This window comes from Rhinatrema bivittatum, chromosome 1, assembly GCF_901001135.1.
Source record: "Rhinatrema bivittatum chromosome 1, aRhiBiv1.1, whole genome shotgun sequence".
Classification (NCBI taxonomy): domain Eukaryota; kingdom Metazoa; phylum Chordata; class Amphibia; order Gymnophiona; family Rhinatrematidae; genus Rhinatrema; species Rhinatrema bivittatum.
This window is the reverse complement of record NC_042615.1, coordinates 391899008-391923039: the sequence shown is the minus strand read 5'-3', so window position 1 is coordinate 391923039 and position 24032 is coordinate 391899008. Positions and strand designations below refer to the sequence as shown.

The 24032-nt window shown below is 44.3% G+C and overlaps 1 long non-coding RNA gene across 1 annotated transcript in view; it reads left to right on the top strand.

Moving 5' to 3' along the window:
• The first annotated feature begins 400 nt into the window (after window positions 1–400).
• LOC115080902 overlaps window positions 401–24032 on the top strand; it is a 54350-nt gene continuing 30718 nt past the window's right edge. Inside the window, exons 1-2 of the long non-coding RNA XR_003853700.1 lie at window positions 401–501; window positions 1590–1681. This is a non-coding gene — a long non-coding RNA (uncharacterized LOC115080902). The remainder of the gene's footprint in view (window positions 502–1589; window positions 1682–24032) is intronic.

The window sequence follows — 24032 nt, the reverse complement described above, 5'->3', positions numbered from 1 at the left end:
AAGAATTGAGGGGGTGGGGGAGGGGGGAAGCCCCTGTTTAGATCTGAATCCAAACAATGACTCGCTCCTTGGACTTTAGGAAGTGACTGCTCAGTAGATTTATTTTCCATTTTCCCTGTATTGCTATCTGGCTGCGGTCATCACCACTGTTGCCATCTGCAGAATGGCGTGCTGTGTGCAGATGGTGATACTTTACATCTTTGTGTGATGACCTTGTATGTGGGAGTAGGGACAGGATGAGAATACTGATTCTGACTAAGCACATGTTTTCTAGGGGAGTCAGAGGAACATTGAAACATGAGGGTTATGGCTATAGTTTAGTCATAGCTAAAGATTTATATTTATTGTATTAATAATCATCTTTATTTATTTGGCTTTTCATACAGACCATTGTAGCACACAGAAGTAGACATTCCCATTTGGCAATGATGTATTCAGCAAAATTCTTATCTTAAAGAGCAGAATGCCAATCTTAGAAAAAAAGGAGGAAAAAAGAGTGAGGTAATCTTGAATTTATCATAATAAATACATTTATGCAAGGTTTGTAGTTTATGCACACATTTATGCATACCATCCATGTGCATGCTTCCATGATACACAACTTCTGGTTCTTCAGTGGTATATTTATTTCCACAATGCTGGCATTTGCAAGACAGCCAAACTTCACTGCCAGGGATGTTGCCCGCCTGGCATTCCTGGTGATGGAGCATGAGTGGGACCTCTTCCCTAGTTGTGGGGCACTCTGCACCATGCAATGCAATAAGTAGACCTGGTGCATGGTGCACATTATTTAACTGCGGAGCTTCATACCTATGTGGGGTAAGTAGTATGTGGATAGTGGCGCTGGAGTCAGGTAAGGATATGTATGGGGGTTCATTGGGTGTTTCTAGGGGTATGGGGCAGGGTTAGGTAAGCATGTGCATAGGGGAGTCACAGGGAGGGGCTCTAGGGATGTAGGGTGGGGTCAGGTAGGGATGTGTATGGGGAGGTCACTAGGGGGGACTCACTGTGGCATTCAACGAGGGAAAGGGTCAGTAGGTATGTTGGATACAGTAACATATGCACATTCTATTAATAGAATGATGTATGCACGTGTTGCCAATGTAATATAAGGCAACAATAAAATAGTTGGCAAGGATGACAAAGGAAGACCTAAACCGATATTCATAAGTATAATAGAAGTGCAATTATGAGCTAGATCTTCCTATGGGACATGTCTTATATTTAATGGTGGCCGTAATAACAGAAGAAACCTATGGGCTCCTTTCAGCAGGGAGAGATCTTGCCTTTTTGTACAGTTCCTGTTATTCCCCAAAGCTATGTGCAGTATAGAAATGGATACTCCTACTGGCTGGTCTGCCCAGCTTGCTCCCTCATAAAATGGGGTACCATGGCAGTTCATGACATATTCCTTTTCAGCGGTACTTTCAGGCCTGGTGGCAGCACTCTACATCTAGGTACATTAAGTGAGAGCAAAGAGCCATGCTACTCAATTCAAACATCAGTAGAATCCATTGATACATACCAGAATAGAGATCACATTAACAGCTACAGTATTCACTCAACTTTGCTTCTGTTTCCCTCTATAGATTGAGAACATGAAGAAGAAAGCACAGGAGATGTGCTGGAAGTGACGGAGGTGGCTGGAACAGCTGAGAGCCAGGTGGGATGGGGGCTGAAGGTAAGTTCATGATATGGCCATCGGAGATTTTCACAAGGTCTGTCTATGTCCTGCTTCCATTAGCAGCCTCATTACAGGCCAGACTCTCAGAATGAACCTGTCTTTGCCTTGAACAAACAAACCCTCATGCAAACATACTTTTACCTTGGCAATTATTTGGGTCACAGGCAACACTATCATGAAACGTTACTTGGAAGGCACTCTAGGAATAGCTGGAAACTCTTCAGGGTCTTCATACCCACCAAAAGTAAATGGCCCGTATCCTATGCAACTATGTGATGCCTCATGGCCCTAGATGCCTTGCTATGTAGATCACAACCCAATGCTTCTAACCCTGACCCTGAGCCCATATCACAAGTGAGGCATGATCAAGTAAAACATGGCTGAAATTAATCTTCTGTATATCAAGGGATCATTCTATGGCCTTGCCACCAAATATATAATTTGGAAGCTAGGAGCCCTTCCCTTTGATTACAAGTCTCCCAGAAAAGGAATGCTTTCTAAATGTCTCTTTGATCATGCACATCACACTGTGCAGCATGTGAGCACTCAACATGACGTACAGTTGCTGTTCTCTTCACAAGTGACAAATCTCTGTCACCATTGGAGCAGGCAGAAAAGCAGAGGAGGAAGAAGACAGGTATGAGGTCATGGCCCCCTCAGCCAGACCAGCCCCAGATGATGCCACCTTGGTGAGGAGTAGGATGTTTCTCCCACACCCCTTCCACCACCAGGGTACCCAGCAGTGGCAATGCAGTCCTCCATCCTCAATCGGTGGGCCCCAGACCCAAAAAGCCAGAGATCCCTTTTTTCCCATCCTGGTAGGGCCTCCTCCCCATTCTTTCCAGGGATGAAGGGAAGCTGGGACTCAGTCTGGCCAGCTCTTGCTGGCCAACAGAGGCCGGGATCCCTCTCTTCTTTTCCCACCAACATCTGTTGCTCTGCCAAGGGATCCTGAGCCAGACTCATTCCCTGGAGCACCTGCCATTGCCACAGAAATCATGCCTTTGCCACAGAAATCATGCCTTTACCACAGAAGTCATCCCTTTACCAGAGAGGACATCCTGCACCCATCATTATATGAACTGTTGCTACTTTTTGCCTGATTTTCTCTTTGTGTTTGTTTTGCTCTAGATGTGTTTCCCTTGCTTAGATGAGAATGTATTACCCCTTTGCTCAAAGATTGCAATCAGTATTATCCTTTATTAGATGCACTTAATTATGGTTACCTTTTGCTCAACCCGCAGTAGCTGCTGGAATTAGGAATGGCTACTAGAGGATTGCAATCAGTAGTGCATGTAGTGAAAGCTTTGCAACAAACTGTTGACTTACTATTGTTTTTATGTATAACTGACATGGCTTAGATTATATGCTTGCAGCACAGGATGGCTTATGCACTATTTTAAACAGTTCAGAGTATTTTGAGGGAAGATTAACAGTGCAGATGGAACACTCTCTTTTCCTGGTTCTCTAGGCCTTGATAGTTTTTGTTTTTTTTTTATGCTTCTGTGTCTCATGCCTTTGCTCATGCCTGTAACTCTGACCAAGGATGCCTTTCATTATCTCTCAGAAAACCATTGTGTAAACCCAATATGCAGAGCCATGTGCTCCTAATCCAGAATCTCCTATGCAAACCCGGTGGTAAAAATAGTATGCTAAGGCAAAGACGGGTAAGATCTAGTGAGCCCACCACTAGGATGGGCAGCGCTGGGCAACCTAAGAGTCACAAGCTTCTCACCGTGGCAGTCCAGTCATTGCCATGAGGCTTCCACCATACCTACCAGACTACTAAGTCTGCAGCACCTGGCCTCTCTACTTCCATGGGCTTTTTTTGTTTATATAAATTGTTTGCACCCTAATTTGCCTCACCTCTGTCCCATTTTATTTTTACACATTATAGTTTTTAAAACATTTTATATTTATAATCATTTTTGTAAAAGTTTTAAATGTTTTGTTAAACATTACGTATATATCTCAATTATTTTCTACATCCTATGGTTGAATTGGCTGTACCAGATTTGAGTGCAGCCAACCCACAAGCAGCCGTTATCTGTATAATATTTCTATTATTTTAGGTATCCTCTTAAATAAAATCTAAGCCTAGGAAGATTAGGAGCACACATGAAGTAGCCCTTTCTAGAATCCTTACACTTGAAAACAGTAGTGTGATATAGATGTTCTAGCTAGGAGCTGCATTAATGTGAAGCAGGCTTATGCTTAAAATTCTATAAAGTTACCTCCATGTCCCATAGACATGGAGGTAACTTTATAGAATTATAAATTATAAATTACTTTATAGAAAAGTAATTCAATATTTCAAAGACTATAGAGATGGCATGCCTACCAGCCTTAAAATTGGTATCTAATTTATGGCCAGCACCCAGCCTACTCTTCCCCATGTACACAATATTTCTCCTTATAGATACGGCTATGATTTTTTTTCAGCAGTCTCCCAGCTCCCATATACTGATCCCTTCCAAGATTTACCCACAAACACCTTTCAAAGTAATTCTGTCTGCCTAAAGACTGCGCTCCTTTTGTTGTATAGGACTTCCGGGATCCAGTGCTTTTAGAGAACCCGAGGACCAAAGTCCCCAGTTGAAAGCAATCATTCAGACCTTGGTGATTAAATTAGCTTGCCTTTCACCCACTTCCACCATAAGTAATTGGTATGGACTAAAACAATGAACACATTTAAGGCAATTATCAGAGCTGGTCTAGCACTGATTTCACAGCTCAAAGGGTTTGAAGGCTAGAAGAAATGACTGAGTATCTAAAAATAAAACTGGTTTGGATATATTGGAAGACCCAGGACACAGTTAAAAGACAATGAGATACATACAGCCAAATATAAGGTCCATTTCCAAATGGTGTGAAATACTGGTACATAGGGAATAAAAGCAAGCCTCTGATTATGATGTATAAATGGATGCAATCCATGCATTAGATCTCTGATGAAGTATTAATGGACACATTCCATTCTATCGTAACATTTAAGTAGACCTTGTGGAGATGAAATAGCAGCCGGCTCCATGGCATCTTGGACAGTAAAGTCCAGTTCAGATACTACCCACATTAAGAACTCTAGGGAGAAATAGTGGACCAGATCCTAAAGTCCTAGAGCAGATGGATCCCGCTGTTATTCCAAAATACAGCTTTCTACAAATGTCAATAAAATATACATGCATAAGATACATGTATTTACACTAGTAATAAACATGCATATATTTGCTATTTTAATTTTGTACATGGGTAATTTTTCTTCATGTATAACCACCCCATATATGTGTAAATATATACAATTTTTGCGTGTATGCTGATATAAAAGAGTTGGCATCCACAGCATGTCTTCCTACTTGCACCATGTCCGAGAGGAGTGGAACATTCATCAGAAAGCCCAACTTCACAGCCAGAGAGTTGGGCCTTCTAGTCCATCAGGTAATGAAGGTCCAACATCTGTATAGCTTCAAGTCCAAGAGAATGGGGTTCTACAGAAAGGAGATCATGTGGGAAAAGATATGCTACAAGGTGAATGCGATATTTTACAACAGCTGCAATATCAATGAACTGAGTCACAAGTAGCAGGACCTCAGATTAAACAAGCCAAGATTATAACTGAGGGGTCTGACAGCCATGTTAGCTTCACTAAAGCTGAATGGAGCACCATTTTGGAAGCTGCTGTGGGAGAGATTGCTGATTGAACACCAGCAAGGTGAACATTGTATATAGGAAAATCTGAAATACGGTGTGTATGAAATAATTAATAATATGTATTGTACCATTTTCCGATATACCCGGTCATTGTCCTTTGAAGGTCATGTGCACTTTAGAACCCAGTAAAGGCCAGCAAGCATGCTAGGCCTCCTAACGACCCAGGTTTTCTGGATAGGATGAAAAACAGAGTATTGCCCTTGTAAAGAATGATATTTTTCCTGCTTTTTAATTAAACTCTTCCAATAAACAATTTGCATACCTATGGTATGGAAGGAACTTTATTCATAGATATTGTGGAAATGAATGTCTAGCAAAGTACTTTTTTCTGTTTCATGTTGCCTCAGTACCTGTATGCACACAGAACCTACTAGAACCCACTTTCCTGTCACCTTCAGTCCCACCATACTGTACAGGTCTTTGGGACAAGTACCACTTCCATCCTATGGCTACATTCCAGTACTGAATCTTCCAGTTCTCTACACCTAGAGGCAGAAAGCAACCCTTTTCAAGTGCCATAGTATTTACTAAGTCTTCTCTATGGCTTTGCATGCAGATGCATAACAAGTGATTCCAAGGTATATATCAGTATGATAGGAATGTTTTTATACAGTTTGTGGTGTATCAGGAGGTGCTCCATGAGTTATTATGCAGCTGCTTGTTAGTTAGAAAAGAAGGTCAACTGAAAAATATCCACATAGCATGACCATTTAAAGTATTTACAAATTTCAATAGGGCAGGGGATCAATGTGGTGAACATGCTGATGGGCCTGGACTAAGTGGGCACCAAAGAGCAGGGCAGCGCACAAGGTTGCTGATTGATTGCTTGGAGGAGGACATGGAGGCAGCAGTGGGTAAAACCAAAGAAAATATTGTAAGAGCAACTAACATTTTTGTTAGGAACATAAACAAATGTAAGAGGAAAAAGAGGCTAATATGATTTTCTAAAGAAGTATTCAGGGTTGCCCAACTCCAGTCCTCAAGAACCGCAAACAGGCCAGGTTTTCAGGATATCCACAATGAATATGGATGAGATAGGTTTGCATGCACTGCCTCTACTGTATGCATATTCATTCTGAATATCATGAAAACCTGATTTGTTTGTGGCTCTGAAGGACTAGATTTGGCCACCCCTGAAGTAGCTGAAAAGGTAAAGAAAAAACGGTAAGTATTCACAAGGAATCATTCAAAGAGGAAGACAGACAATTATACCTGGTAAAGTTAAGAGGAGATGGGAAAGTAGTCAGGGCAGCAAAGATGCAAATATTTAGAATTTTTTATATACCGACATTCTTGATACAAATATCAAATCAGATCGGTTTCCATTATAACAGAACAGTCGCGGTTAAGGCGTTACATTAAACAAGGTGTCAGAACAATAGAACGTAAATATTAAATAGTCGTAAATGAATCGAACAGCGTTAATATACGTAACAAAATAAATAGACGTAACAAAATGAATAAAATAAAACTGAATGATACATGTAACAGCGAACAATGTTAATGGGCGTATCATGAACTAATGCATCTACTAGGGTGTCTTTCATAACATATGGACTGTCCAAATCAGGCGTTATCGGGCCCTAAGGGAAGTGAGAGTGATCATGGGTCTTGTAGTGAGCTGTTATGCAGAGCCATGTTTTTAGGTGTTTCTTAAAAGTTTGATGACATGTTTCTTGGCGAAGCTCCAGAGGCTTCGCCAAGAAGAAAAAAATAGCTAGTACACAGCAGGAGACGAGACATTTTTCAGATATGTTAATGATAAGTTGAAATGCAAAAGTGGCATTGTCTGACTCAGAGATGAAGGGGAAGAATATATAGAGGCTGACAAGGAAAAAAAATGAAATTGCATAACAAATATTGAGGAGTAACCAGAGGTAGGACCATAGAACACAGACCCATACATGATCGGAAGTGAGGTAACCTCAAATTTCATAAGACTGTAGGTATGAGGAGCTAGCTAAACTAAAAGTAGATAAAGAAATGGGACAAGATAGACTACATCTAGCCAGCTAGCAAGATAGACTACATCTGTCAGCTAGCAATTCCGCTAGCTGACATTTTCAATGCTTCTTTAGAATCGTGAGTAGTTCTAGAGTACTGGAGACAGTTGTATGTGTTTCTTCTTGTTGTGGGCTATAAATAAACCTTTAAATATATAGTAACATAGTAATGATGGCAGAAAAAGACCAAAATGATCCATCTAGTCTGCCCAGCAAGCTTCCCAAGGCAGTCACTGTTGCTCCATTCAGGTTACTCCCATGTTTCTCTTAAGGATAGTAACTGCTGCTCCGTGCCGGTTAAGCTTTTTTATTTATTCCCATCCTCTAGCCTTTAGGGATCCACAGTGTTTATCCCATGCCCCTTTGAAATCCTTCACAGTTTTAGTCTTCACCACTTCCTCTGTAAGGGCATTCCAGGCATCCACCACCCTCTCAGTGAAGAAATATTTCCTGACATTGATTCTTCCTCCCTGGAGTTTCAAATCATGACCCCCTACTTCTACTAAATTGTTTCCAATGGAAAAGGTTTGTTGATGATCATGGATCATTAAAACCTTTCAAGTATCTGAACGTCTATCATATCACCCCTGTTCCTCCTCTCCTCCAGGGTATACATATTCAGGTTCTTCAATCTCTCCTCATAAGTCATTCGATAGAGACCACCCACCATTTTGGTCGCCCTTCTCTGGACCGCCTCCATCCTGTCTCTGTTTCCTTTGAGATACGGTCTCTAGAACTGAACACAGTACTCCAGGTGAGGCCTCACCAAGGACCTGTACAAGGGAATTATCACTTCCCTTTTGTTAATAGATATTCCTCTCTCTATGCAGCCTAGCATTCTTCTGGCTTTGACTATTGCTGTGTCACACTGCTTCGTAGACTTCAGGTCTTTAGACACTATCATCCCAAGGTCTCTCTCCTGCTCCATGCACATCAGCCCTTCACCTCCCAACGCATATAATTCTTTTGAATTACCACACCCCAGATGCATGACTCTGCATTTCTTGGCATTGAATCCCAGCTGCCATATCTTCGACCACTCTTCCAGCTTCCTTTAATCCCATCTCATTCTCTGTACTCCTTCCGGCGTGTCCACTCTGTTGCAGATCTTAGTATCATCTGCAAATAGACAAACTTTTCCTTCTATCCCTTCCGCAGTGTCGCTCATGAAGATGTTGAACAGAACCGGTCCCAACACCGATCCCTGTGGCACTCCACTTAACACCATTCTCTCTTCAGAATAGGTTCCATTTACCATCACCCTTTGTCTTCTATCCGTCAACCAGTTTGTAATCCATGCTAACACCTTGGAGCTGACGCCCAAGCTTCTCATTTTGTTAATGAGTCTTCTGTGTGGGACCATATCTAAAGCTTTACTAAAATCCTAGTAAATTACATGGAGCACTCTTCCCTGATCCAGTTCTCTAGTCACCAAATCAAAGAAATCAATTAGATTCATCTGACAGGACCTTCCCTTGGTGAATCCATGCTGCTTCTGGTTGAGCAACCCACCGGATTGTAGATAGTTCACTATCCTTTCCTTCAGCAGAGTCTCTATTAATTTTCCCACCACCGAGGTGATGCTAACTTGCCTGTAGTTTCCAGCCTGGCAGCTTAAAGATAGATCTTTATTTAAAATATGGGAAATCACAAGAGAGTGCAGGATTGCCCACAAGGCAATTCTTAAGTAGTCTCAGAGAAGGTTGTTCATACAAGAAATTAAAATTTATTATCATCTGTAATTTATATACCAATGAGATGGTTTGCATAACATTTTCCTAATTGGTTGCCATTATAATTTTATCTCATATATGCTAATGAGAGTGAATTCTTGTAAGTCATGTGATTTATTATAAATTGAGCCCAGAAGGCAGGAACAAAGCTTAAGGTTGACCCTTGACATTCTTTTTGACTTTTGGCATACATTGTGGCATTTCAGCATATTCAGGCATTTCAGCAAACTTGGATAGTTTTTATAAGTTTCTAGAATCTAATGGATTACAAGATCTGAAGCTGCATGGTTTTATCAGAGATAGGTCTTGTCAGACAAATATGATCAATTGCTTGGACTGGGTGACCAGAGAGTTGGATCAGAGGAGAATGCAAGATATAGTGTAGTTAGATTTCAGTAAGGCCTTTGACACAGTTCCTCATTGGCAATTTATAAATAAACTGTAGCTCTGAAGGATGTGGTAATTCAATACTAACTCTGAAGGGGATGGTACTATTTCATGCTCTTCTCAGACTTCTGAAAATACCCTTGGGCACTGATGATGATTAAAGGTGTAAACTGCAGCAGACACTTCATTAAAACCTATTCATAGAGCAAAACCATTTTGCAGAAGAAGCACACTTCATGTGGATTTTCTCACACACCTTTCACTTTGGTCCCAGCCAGGAAGGTGGGACCTCCACCTCCTCCTCTATCCCAGTAAACAGACCTGAATGAGAAATCTGCCCAGCACAGTTCATGCAACTTTCTCGCAAGTGAACAGCCTTGGCAGGTTTGGACAGGCAGTGTGCAGAGGTGGTGTTCAAGTTCAGTTATGTTCTTTTTTAGTGAGCACACGCACGCACACACAGACATACACCAAAGAGGCAGTTTCAGTATGTGGGCGTCAAATGAAACTTAGAGTGTACTGTGGATTATAAATTTTCATTTTGTTAGGTTTCACTTTAACCACAGCTTACAAACAATTTGAATAATTGTCACGAGCCAAAGCTCCATTGTGTTCTTTCCTTGCTACTCTCAGATTCACTGATATAAACATTTATAATAATTATTTTTGTCATTATTAAAAAATAGTAATATTGCAGTACTGCATGTATTCTGATGATTCTCTATGTACTGTATATCCATTTCCAAGCGTGTTCCTGTTTCCTGAGCTGGAGAACCCTGACCTGCAATGATTTAACAGGAATTCTTTTAAATTTGTTTTTATTACCTTTTTCTGTAATACATTATATAAAGAGTACAGAATGAAAACTGGCATGCCATTGTTCACCAGATTATCTCTGCCAGATGATTTTACAGGTGCAAACTTTTTTCTGTTCAGTATACAGAACCCTTGTTTATCATTGATTGGACTCTGAATATGCACATATGAATCAGTTCACCTATTTTGAAGCCAGAAAGGAGGCTAAGGGGAATAGTTGTTTGCTAGGCTGGAATAAAAATAACTGCTATTGAAAGCTGGAGCAAAGGTTTCCCCAGGAGTTTGAATAGGGGCAAATAGGGTGAAAATGGGCATATACTAAATCATTTCAGGCCCATCCAATTCTGAGCTGCAGATGCATAAATAAGCCTCAATAACCCTTTTCTTTCAAACAAAGTTGATGTATGTTCCCTACAAAAAAATGAAGGAGTTGCATTCAGAATGTTTGGACCACAGTGTTAGCACAATCTAGGGATAAGAATCTAAAAGTGCTTGCCTACACTTCTATTATCACACTGTATAATTTGCATAATCTCTGAAAAACTTACTTATCGTGGCACCATAGGAATCAATAGAGCAGAGCTTTTTGAACCTGTCCTGATAATCCCACAACCAGTTGGGTTTTCAGGGCACGCACAATGAATATTCATGAGATAAATTTGCATATAGTTAGTTCAGTATATGCAGATTTATCTCATGCATAGTTATTATGAATATCCTGAAAACCCAACTTGCTCTGGGATCACCAGAGAGAAAACTCCAGCACTCAAACACACATAGGAAAAACACGTCATATATTAATATCTTATCAAGCTTCGGGTGCTAAGGAACTGTGGACATACAAAGCTAGCATGTCTCCAACAGTTTAAACCCCTTTTCCAATCTACACAGTATTTAATGTGCATCCTTCACTCACAGCGGTCCTCTCCATGAAGGCACATCATTCACAGGACACCAGGCATACACTTTTCCCTTACACCCACTAGAATTAATTTTCAAAAGCAATTACACATGTAAAAGGGCTTTTTGAAAATAATGCATAAAAGTATGCATAAAAGTACATATGGAAGTGATTGTGTGTATGCTTTTATGCACACTGGAAGGAGGCATTCTCAGGGACAAAGTTGGGGTAGGGAACCCAGTCACATGCATGTGTTTGATTTTCAAAAATATGCACATAAATGTACCTGATCACATTTACACCTGCTTCCAAGCAGGTGTAAATGTGTGCATGTAGGCTATGCAGGGGATGCATGTACCCACTAATTTTCAAAGCTGAATTACATGCCTAAGCCTGCTTTGAAAATTTGGGCTGAAGTCTGTGTTTATTTCCTATATTTGGGCTTCAGCACTACGTCGGCTCACTAGGCAGTCCTTAACCCCTGCATTACTGTCATGGCCTCACAACAGTGCAGTCTCCTTTTACAATGGCTGGCAAGGATAGGGGCACTGGCCACTGGAGCTTCATCTGTCTTACGTAAGGGTTCCATCAGTGAATCATCAATCCTATATTCCGGCAGTCATGTCATAATCAAGGGCATTCTGCCTTCATATTACATTCGGCCCTGGAAGCACACGTTCTACAACATAGCCAAAGAATACATTGACTAGTATAGTACATTCTAGATTAAGATTCCCAGGACATATTCTGCTTTCACTATTCTGAGCAGGAGTGCATGTTAGTACTCATGGATGAAACTAAGCCATATGCAATCAAATAGACATATCTGGAGGCCAAAGAGCAATTATTGCCAATTGTATGTTTTGACCTTGTCTAAATTCTCCTATTTAGATTTACCAAGGAGCATGATCTGGAAAGGGGAACAATGAAGTAACCAAATTTGCAGATTATATAAAAGTATTCTGAGTTGTTAAATCTGAAGCAGATTTTGAAAAAAATTGCAGGAGGACTTTGCAAGACTGGAAGACTGGGCATTTAAATGGCAGAAGCAATTTTAATGTAGACAAGTACAAAGAGATGCCCATGGGGGAAAATTGTTGTGTTCAGTGGCTCACAGACTCCTCCCACAAGCCACTGCTCTTACCTTTGCCTCAGGGCTTCACCAGAGGTGTCCCAACTCTGGCTTCCTCCCCCAGCAAGGCAGGCTGCACTGTGGCATGACTACATGCTCCTCCATCTGCGGAAGGATGCTGCCGACTCTGGCCCCAACTCCTCTAACACGCACACGCAACATCCGCGCTGAACTTAAAAGGCCAGCGGTGGGAAACCGAGAGAGGTGCCTGCCAATGATGTCAGGATTCATGCACTATTTAAACGTGCTTTGGATGGCTCTCCAATGCCTCGGCAATAGGTTGACTCCTCCTGGAGAACTTTGCCTCCACATTCCTGGTTACTGCTTCCTGGTTTCCACTGTGTATCGTTCCTGTACTCCTGTGTCCTATTCCTGGTTCCTTGGCTATCTGACTGTCTCCTGTCTTTGTAGTCAGTCTTTCCTTCATCTGTCTTCAATGTCTCGTCTTGCTCCTATGGTCCCTTGTCCTCCTCTCTCCTCTTCGTTCCTCATGTCTTTGGATTGGATTTCTGGCTTTGACTGCATACTGGACTTCTGGAATTGACTTGGATTAGATTTCTTGCTTGACCTCGGATTGGACCTCGATGCTGTTGACCTCCACCTCCACTTGCCCCTGACCACTGGCTGCTTCCACTCCTGACTGAACTCCACCTGCCCAGACCTCTGCTTGAACCATGACACTGTGAGCATGCTGCCTGCCTCTGACCACATCCTGAACCTGACCCTGTTGACTGCTGCCTGTCCTGACCGCTACTTCCTCTGACTCCGTTTCCTGTTTTGTGCTGGCCTGCAATGACTTTATCTTGACGGATCTTCACCTCCACAGAGGCCTGCACCTAAGACCAGCCAGCCTCAGCACCCAAGGGCTCAACATAAGGGGAACATGGGATGGATTTGGCGAAGCTCCAGTTGGGCCTCTGCTACTGCAAACTCTGCTTGCCAACAGTGGGGACCTGCAGAGCTTCTCCCTGTGGGTTGCACCAACTCCCTCTCAGACTAAGGGTCCACATCCACAACAAATATAACCCACACTGTAGCCTCACAATGTTAGTGTCCATATTAGGAGTTACTACTCAGGAAAAGGACCTGGGCATCATAGTGGACAATACTGTGAAATCCTCGGTTCAGTGTGTGACAGTGGTCAAAAAGTAAACAAAGTGTTAGGAATTATTAGGAAAGTAATTGAGAGTAAAATGTCCATGAGAGGCTGTTTGCAGTGGGATATTAGTGGGCAACCCTATTGTATCATATGTGGGTTTATACAAAGATTTAATTCCTCTTTTCCAAGGCTAATAATCACCCTCCTCCCTATCATTCCCAACCTGGGAGTATGGCTCACTCTCAGCATTGTCTCCTTGTTGGGGGTGTCAAGGGCTACCCAGGGGTCTTCTTCTTCACTGGGAGCCTGATCATATTTATTCTTTATCTCAGCTGAGGGCTTGGGTGCCCCCATTGCTGGAGATACAGCGGGGTTCATCAGGGTGACCTGCAGGGGTTTGTGAAATAGGTAGCTGAGAAGTTACAAAGGGAGGTGTTGGAATAGGTTAAAAGGGGGGTTAGCTGGATTCTCTCTGGCCTCGGAGTGCCTTTGGCAGCTTAGCGTCTGGTGCTTGGGTAAAGAGCTACACCAACTCAATTGGATCAAAATTCTTGCTCCTTGGAAAGGCAACGGAATATTCCACCTCTGACTAAGTGTCCTCACTATCTGATGGGTCTGTTGAATGGCCTGATGCAACCCCTATATTTGTAGGTGGGTTACCACTTCTGCCTCATTGTAGTCTCTGTGACTGGGGCTCTGCCTCAGTCTCAAGTGAAGGTGACCACACCATCTACCCTATAGGGAACAGATGATTTTGGGATAAGGTTTGCTCAGGGCCTTGTCTACTTTCTGGCCTCATTTTGTAAACTGGCAGTGACAGCCTGTTGACAATGATATAGGCTCCTTGGTACCATCTGTTAGATATCATATGCTTTCCACGTATACCAAGGGCTTTCTCCAGTACCCAATCTCCTGGTCTCAACTTTTAACTTTTTGCACAGACATCATATCTGACTTTGTTGCTGGCATTTCTGTTTCTCACAGCTTCAGCAGCAGCCTGGTAATTCTGAGTCAATTTGTCATGGACCCTGCCCGCGGGTCCCCCCGCGAGCAGGCACTGCTCACCTCGTTTTCTCCTGCCTGCCCGATGTGGCATGGATGCCGCCGGAGTCGGGCCTTCAGTGCGGCTGGAGCCGCGGACTCAAGTTCTTCCTGCGGCCTGGAGGCCGCCCTTCCTGTTCCGTTTCACCGCGGCCGGAGCTGTGGACTTTCCTGTCCATCTTCACAGCTGGAGCCACCACCGACATCTTCAACATCCTCTGGGGCTGGAGGCCGCATCCCTGGGCTCGATTGGCAGCTGGAGCCACCCCCGGGCTTCCTGCAGCGGCTGGAGCCGCTGCCTTCATCGGGGCCTGCGTTCAAACCCAGCCCTGCTGCCTCTGACGCCGATGTCTGTGCAGGGAGCTGTCCGCAGTCCTGCACAAGTTCCTGCTTCTTCCTAGGTGCGAGGCCGCACCTCTCTCTAGGATTTAAAGGGCCAGACACAGGAAGTGTGCTGGCTCCACCTATGGATGGACTTCCTGCTTGAGCCCTATATAAGGGCTGCTCCGTCACTTCAGTCTTGGCCTTGCATCGGAGTTACTTCACACTGGAGGCTCCTGCCTGCCAGAGCTCCATCAGGTCTTCTTCGTGGAGCTCCTCTTCGTTTCGTTTCTTCATGTCATGTCAAGTCTTTGTGCCTGAGGTCCTCATCCAGGTGTCCTGGTGTTTTGTCGCCTGGTGTTTCGCCTCCTGGTGTCCTGCCCTTCTTGGTGTTCGCTTCAGCACTCCTGAGCCTTCTGGTACCTGTCAGGCCGTGCTCCCTCGGATGATGTCTTTCCCGAGCGTAGAGTGCCTATAGGTAGAATTTGTTCCTGTGCTCCTGAGCTGTCATGTCCTGCCCGCCTTTGTGGTGCTTCGGGCGACATCTGGCTCCATCGTCGGAGTCCCACTTCGACTGGATTCTTCCCTGCGCTTGTCTCGTTGTCAGCGTGGTCCGTGACCATCCTCCTCAGGCTGTGTAGGGCGCCCAGTGGGACAGGGTGGTCCACGACCAGCCCACTGGGTCCACCCGTGAAGGTGGGCTAAGTAGTGCGCCCTGAGAGACAGTGGCAATGTTCACCCTCCCAGCTTCTCGTCTCGTCTGGAATTCGTCAAATTCCTCGTCTCGTCCTGGATGCCATTGCATCAGTCTTGGTGTCATATCTTCGCTTCAACATCTTGTTCCTGATGTCGTCGCATCGACCATTGGTCCGTAATGTCTTCACATCAGCCTTGGTGTCATGTCCTCAACTACCTTGGTGTCATGTCTTGTTCCAGCCCTCATCTCTGATGCCATCTGCATCAGCCTTGGTGTCATGTCTTCATCTGCGATGCCGTAGCATCGACCTTTGTGTCATGTCTTCATGTCAAGGCCCGTCTGCCCTCATCCTCAGGCCAGGCCTGCTGCTCCATGCCGATCTAAGCGGCAGGTCCGAAAGGGCTCGGAATGGTCGGAGGACCATTCACATTCCAACATTATCATGTTGTTGCCTTTGGGAGCTTGCAGGCCTGGCAGGGGGTAAGACCGTCAGCCATGCTGGAACACGCTGTCAACCCTCGGTTCAGTCCTGGATCCATCTGGGGTCGGGCTGAGGCCCAAGGCCACACGAAATTACCACCTTTTCTCAACACAATTGTTCTTTCTTTAAATGACTTCCTGCAGCATTAACATCGGGGGTCACCCCAAAGTATACATCTACCAGCAGCCAAGCCTCTCTGCCAAACATGAGGTAGTAGGTAGGTGAATAGCCGGTGGCATCATTCTTTGTACAGTTGTATGTGTGGACCAGCCTGCTCACATGCTGACTCCAATTCTGCTTCTATTTGGGGTTTAAAGTTCCCATCATGTTTATCAAAGTTCTATTGAATCTCTCAGGCTCTGGATCACCTTAAGGATGATAGGGAGTGGTGTGTGATTTCTTGATACTGCAGATCTGAAGCATCTCTTTAAACAAGTGACTATTAAAATCTCATCCTTGATCACAGTGGATATGATTAGGAAACCTATAATGGATGAAGTAATTCTCCCATAATACCCTGGCCTCTGTAGTTGCACATTGGTCTTTTGTGGGGAATGCCTAAGCATATTGGATGAAGTGATCAGTAATTACTAATATGTTGCTAATGTTGAGGTGATCATTTTCCAGATTAAGTCTAACTGGCCTTTGCTGGTGATATTAGTTAATGGTGCAACTCTAGCAGGTAGAGTTTTCTGCATAACACACTTCCCACAAATCTTACCATAGTATTCCACACCAGTCAACAGCCTAGGCCAGTAGAATCAGGCTCTTACCAGTTCAATGGTGCAATCGATCCCCAAGAGTCCCATGTCATTATATCAGCTCCTCAGGATACATTTGTGGAACTCTTGAAGCAACAACAAATGTTTTCTTGGTATTGGTATCAGAGCCCTGTATGATTCAGTACAACAAGTCAATGTTCATCACCAACAGGTCCTACTCTCAGAGTAGCAGGGGTACATATGGGTGTTGAGAAATTACAGAATTAGCAGGCCTGTGGTACTTTCCAGCTTGCCAAACAGCTGACAGGCCAGGTCACACCTCTGAGTCTGCTGCAGATCAGACTTCTGTAAATAGGGAAACCGTCCCCTTTTAAGCTAGCAACTTTAGTGTAGGTCACCAGTAGGGTCAAAACCAAAGCTTCTATCTCATTGGTGGGGTGACACAAAGCTTTGATGCCATCCTCTGGCACTGTTTCCATGTGTCTATACCTTCCTTACTGTAGGACTGTCATAACAAAACATCAACATCAATGTTGGTTTTCCTAGGGTGATACTTCAGACTGAAGTCATACTTGGCTAAAGCTGCCAGCCAATGGTGTTCCATTTCATTGAGCTTGGTGGTGGTGAGAATATAGGTCAAGGAGTTATTGTCTTTGCACACTTGTGAACGTGGCACTGTAGAGGTAGTCATGAAACTTGTCCACTATGGATCACTTTAAAGCTAAAGTGGGTACTTCTTCTTAGGATCAGTCAATTTTTGACTGGCAAAAGCCACAGGACACAGATCAGGAATGTGTCCAAGCCCTCCAGGCTAGCATCAGTGTGAAAAACATAGGTAAGTAGCTGTCTGTGAATGCCAACTCAGGAGTATGTGCCAAACAATGGGTGATTTTTCTGAAATCTGCCTCTCATTCAGGAGTTTATAGGGTGCCAAAAGGTTCAGAGGGCTTGAAATACTTTACTCCTGGGATGGGGGGGGGGGGGTCTTTGTGCCCCCTTTCCTCTCTGATGGATAGCCCTTTATGATATCTGTCAATGGTTGCACTATCACAGAGAAGTTCTGAATAAACCTCCTATTGTAGCCTCAAAATCCTAGAAATGAACTCATAGTTTTCAGGTCACATAGCCACTGCTGCAATCTTGACTGGATCAGTAGCGATGCCTTTCTCAAACACAATAAGTCCTACATATTTCACCTGGCACAGGCAGAACTGACACTTGTCCAGGAACAGTTTGAGTCCCTGAGCTTCCAGCCAGTCCAAAGTCTTTATCAGCCTGGCCTCATGTTCTTTTAACATCTTTCCAAAAATGATGAGGTCATCGAGGTACATCAGCACTTCCAGGAGGTTCAAATCCCCCACAGTCTGTTCCATGAGCCCTTGGGAAATACTAGGAGCTCCTGTGATCCTCTGGGGCATCCATTCTAATGGGTAGAACCCAGCAGGCAGATGAAGGCTGTTTTTTACTTGTCATTTTCTTTCATATGTATCTGGAAAAACCCATGGCTCAGGCTCTGCACAGAGAACGACAGTCAGGCAATTTAGTATATTATCTAGTTTTGGCAGGGTATACTGTAGGGATGTGCAGAGCAAAAGTTTAAGTTCATATGTCCAAAGGGGGTCCCATTTGCGGTCAATATGGACATAAACAGAATTCAATGAGTTGAGTATATGTCCATATGTGCAAATAAAAATGTAAACCCCTCACCCTCCTTAATCCCCCCCCCCCCCCCCAAGACTTACCACAACTCCCTGGTGGTCCAGCGGGGTCAGGACGCCATTTCTGACCAACTTTGCAAGGAGCATGTGACGTCGGCGTCATGTCGGAGTGACGCGGTGTCACGTGATTCCCCGCGGGTTCGCGCCGGAACGCTCGTTCGGCCCAAAAGGAACTTTTGGCCAGCTTGGGGGGGGCCTACTGACACCCCCAAGCTGGCCAAAAGTTCCTTTTGGGCCGAACGAGGGTGCCGGAGGGAACTCGCGGGGAATCACGTGACACCGAGTCACTGCGACGTGGCGCCGACGTCACGTGATTCCCCGCGGGGTCGCTTCCGGGATCCTCGTTCGGCCCAAAAGGAACTTTTGGCCAGCTTGGGGGTGTCAGGAGGCCCCCCCAAGCTGGCCAAAAGTTCCTTTTGGGCCGAACGAGGGTGCCGGAGGGAACTCGCGGGGAATCACGTGACGCCGCGTCACTCCGACGTGGCGCCGACGTCACGTGCTCCTCGGAAAGGCTTTCAGAAATGGCGTCCTCACTCCTCGCTGGATCACCAGGGAGTTGTGGTAAGTCTTTGGGGGGGGATTAAGGAAGGTGAGGGGTTTAAATTTTTATTTTGGATCAACAATCGCGATTTCCAACTTATTCAACATAGCTATGTTGAATAAGTTGGAAATCCGATCGTTTATGTCTTATCACTTTTTTAAGTTAAAAAAAAAAAAGTAGCGTTTTACATTTATGTTCAATACAAATGCACACCCCTAGTATACTGGTCTGGAATAGTTCTCTGTTCAATGTCCTGTAATCTATGCACATCTGAACTGCCCATTCTTCTTCCTAGCCACTACCATGGTGGAGGCATAGCGCCTCCTAGACTTCTTGATAATTCCTGCAGCCAACAGGTTTTGTAGGCATTTTCTGAAATCCTCTATGTCTCCTGGAACATGTTGTCAGGACCTCTCATGGAAAAGACATGAATCATGAAAGGATATAGGATGCTCTACCCCCTCAGCCAGTCCCATATCCCATTCATGGGTTGAAAACACTTTTTCTCACTTTGTTGTATCAAACTGTCTTTCCATTCAAAGGAAATGGGGGGAGTTTTCAAAGTTGAATAACGAGGGGGGTCAATTGTCATAGAAGAGCACCTCTTGGGGCAGAATCCTACTATAACAGTGTCCATTGAATACACTCAAGCTATCTCTGAGCCTCTGACCAAGGGAAGATCCTTCTTGGATTTGTTTCATACCCAGACCTGCAACTGCTTACTACTCAGAGCTTGGGCAGGTAGAATGCCTTGTTGAACTAGCAGTCCCCCAGCCAAAACAATTACTTTCTGGAAATCCAGATATACTATAACAACTGGCTGATCTTTTTCCACGTTTATTTATACCTTCAAAAAAATGCAGTGAACTGGTGAGTCAAGTCTTCCCTTGGCTAAATCTATGTTGGTTTTTTCCCTCAAACTATGCCTATTTACATATTCAGTAATTTTTTTCTTTATGATAGTTTCTACCATTTTGCCTGGCACAGATGTCACTGGTCTGTAGTTTCCTGGATCACCACAAATCCCTTTTTAAAAATTGGTATTGGCAGCTCTCCAGTCTTCACGTACCATAGACCATTTTAATGATAACTTACAAATTACCAAAAGCAGGACCACAGTTTCATTTTTCAATCATTTCAGAACTCTGGGATGTATACCATTTGTTCAGGTGATTTGCTATTCCTGTTTTGACACTTTGCCCTATTACATCTTCTAGGTTCACTGTGATGTGTTCAGCTTTGAATATCATTTCTGGCATGGGTCTCTCTCCCCAAATTTTTAAAGCACATTGCCATGAAAAAACTTTTATATTTTAAGGAGGAAACAATTTCAGATGCCAAATTCAAGTGAACTCAGGCAGGCTCTAAGCTTTAAGTACAAGTAGTATACCAACCTTACAGATAAGTCCTCAGTCAGTATGATGGGACTCCATCAGCTCCCTGGGGCTCGTCTACCCTGTCTAGACCCTCAGGGGCAGATCTTTAAACCTGCGCACGGGCGTAGATTTGTTCGCGCAACCCGGCGCGAACAAATCTATGCCTGATTTTATAACATGCGCGCAGTGATCCTCTGTTCCCTCCCGGCCCCCCCAGCTTCCCCTCCCTTCCCCTATCTAACCCACCCCCCAGCCCTAACTAATTCCCCCCCCCACCACCACCTTTATTTTACAAGTTATGCCTGCCCAAGGCAGGCATAACTTGCGTGCTGCCGGCGCGCCATGTTCCAGTCCGGGGGCTGGTCCGGAGGCCGCAGTCATGCCCCTGAAACACCCCTGGGCCGGAACCATGCCCACAACCCTGCCCCCGGAATGCCCTCTGATGATGTTCCGGCCGTGACATGCCCCCGACACGCCCCCTAGGAATGCCCCGGGACTTACATGCGTTATGGGGCTTGCGCGCGCCGCCGAGCCTATGCAAGATAGGCTCGGCACGAGCAGGGGGTGGAAGGGGCAGCTTTTCGGGGGTTACACGCATATCTTACGCACGTAGCCCTTTGAAAATCTGCCCCGTAGTAATAAGTATTTGTAAGAGTGACTGTGAGAAAGAGATATGAATAGTTTGGGAGGGGAACTCAGTGGGGAGATGTGTAAATAAGCCATTGAGATGTTAATTTAGTTGGTACTGACAGTCAATGTCACTTTTCAACATACAAGTTTTGTGAAGTGCTATGGCCATTGTGGTTCTCTCTTTTTAAAAGCAGCCAAAAATTAACCCAAATGGAACTTGTTCCCTTACTTTGCAATAGAATCAAAGAAACTTATGTGGCATGGGCTGAATCACATGGCTTTCCATAGGAAGAAAATTTTTTTTAAATAGATGATAAGGGAAGCTATATGAGCAAAACAGATGCCATCTGGCCTTACACCTGCTTGAAACTAGAGTTAATAAATTTAGTGCAGAGGGGAGATAAAGAAAAGCTTTGTATTCATATTGGTGAATAATTCTTTGGGAATGAGATAATAGATCAGGAATGACCAACTCGGTCCTCAAGAGCCATAAACAGGCCAAGTTTTCAGGGTATCCACAATGAATATACGGAAGATAGATTTGTATGCAATGGAGGCAGTACATGCAGACCTATCTCATGCTTATTCATTTTGGATATCCTGAAAACGGAGCCTGTTGGTGGCTCTTGAGGACTGGATTTGGCCACCCCTAGATTAGACGAAACAGAGCCTGATTAATAGAAATTATAGGCAGCCTTCACCTTGTGCTTTTTCTAAATATCTTTATTTTGACCCTCATGAATAACTTGGAGTATTTGAAAACACACCAGTAGTTGGCTTTTATTCATGTAGTGGAGGCAAAAACTACTGTGGGGTGAATGAATACTATAATTAGATTACAGACATATAAATTTGTATTATTAGACTTCCCGCAGCAACATTTACTTGAAGCCATCCAGGTGAATATAAATATAAACTGGGCCAGATATATATCAAGCATGAAGCCTCTGCACATTAGCCTGCTTTTCATTAAAAAAAACCCAAAACAAAACAAAATGCTATAGTACAGAAAGGCAAAACTCAGGATCCTATTGCAGAGTGTGGTTATAACAGCACTGAAGAACAAATTATTACTCCTGTTTGTGGCACTATTCTGCCTATTGACATATATGAACAAAGGGTTGCATTAATGGGTATCAGTGCAATTATTTCAAATAAAGAAGCAGCCTCTCACAGAAAAGATTTGGTCCATCATTTCCATAAGGATTTGATAAACTACATGGCTGATACATTTTATGCCAACAATGCACCGATGTGTTGGTCCCCCTTTCTGTTGCAAAGTTGGTTTGTGGATCATTATGCACCTTTTTCAATGAAATTCTTTAGTAAGTCCTCTTTTCAATCTAATAATCTGATCAACACATTCTTGCCTTGTTTTTACGGAGTCCAGCATAGCTTGAAACAGTTTGCTGCAACTGGATTGCGTTATTTGATCCTGAGAACAGGATAGAATTGCAATTTACTGATAACTGAAGAACACTGATCCTTCGAAGAGGTTTGCTCTTAATTTATATTAGGGATGTGAATCGTTTTTTGACGATTTAAAAAAATCGTCAGATATTTTTTAAATCATCAAAAATCGTTAGAGTCATGATACAATAGAAATTCCCCGGATTTATCGTGAAAAATCGTAAATCGGGGGAGGGGGAAGGGAGGGGGGAGGGCGGGAAAACCGGCACACCAAAACAACCCCTAAACCCACCTCGACCCTTTAAAACAAATCCCCCACCCTCCTGAACCCCCCAAAATGTTTTAAATTACCTGGTGGTCCAGTGGGGGGGGGGGTGTCCCGGTGCAATCTCCCACTCTCGGGCCATCGGCGCCATTTTGGCTGCCACTAATATAAATGGCACCGATGGCCCGATAAAAAAAAAAACCCACCCAACCCTTTAAAATGACCCCCTTAGCCTCCCCCCCCCCCCAAAAAAAAAACCTTTTAAAATTACCTGGTGGTCCAGCGGGAGCGCGGGGAGCGATCTCCCGCTCTCAGGCCATCGGCTGCATTAATAAAAATGGCGCCGATGGCCCTTTGCCCTTACCATGTGACAGGGCAAAGGAAGCGCCGGCGCCATTTTGAATATTGGCAATACGGCCTGAGTGCAGGAGATCGCTCCCGGACCCCTGCTGGACCCCCAGGGACTTTTGGCCAGCTTGGGGGGCCTCCTGACCCCCACAAGACTTGCCAAAAGTCCAGCGGGGGTCCGGGAGCGACCTCCTGCACTCGGGCCGTATTGCCAGTATTCAAAATGGCGCCGGCGCTACCTTTGCCCTCACTATGTCATAGGGGCAGTCGGCTGACGGTCGGCCCCTGTGACAGTGAGGGCAAAAGTAGCGCCGGCGCCATTTTCAATACTGGCAATACGGCCCGAGTGCAGGAGGTCGCTCCCAGACCCCCGCTGGACTTTTGGCAAGTCTTGTGGGGGTCAGGAGGCCCCCCAAGCTGGCCAAAAGTCCCTGGGGGGGGGGTCCTGGAGCGATCTCCTGCACTCAGGCCTTATTGCCAATATTCAAAATGGCGCAGGCGCTACCTTTGCCCTGTCACATGGTAAGGGCAAAGGGCCATTGGCGCCATTTTTATTAACACAGTCGATGGCCTGAGAGGGGGAGATCGCTCCCCGCGCTCCCGCTGGACCACCAGGTAATTTTAAAACCTTTTTGGGGGATTCAGGAGGGTGGGGGAGGGTTTTTTGATTATCGGATCGGTCGCAGCCGATAATCAGAACTCAAATCGGGCTGGGCGATAACAATTTTAAGATTTGGATCGGAACCGATCAGATTCCGGTTCCGATTCACATCTCTAATTTATATAATACCTGACACATAAGCCACATCCACAGCATTTTCATCAACCATGATTTCTTAGAGTTTTCTGTGACTACAATAGCAACTGTTCAAAATATGCAGTTACCCTATCATAAATTAATCTTTTAGGTAGTAATATTCAAACCTCGTGACTAGCTTGCAGGTACATTGTATCCCTGGACCTACAAGCTCATTTTCATAATTAACTCACAAATCTAAGGAGATATGCACACTGTGGGG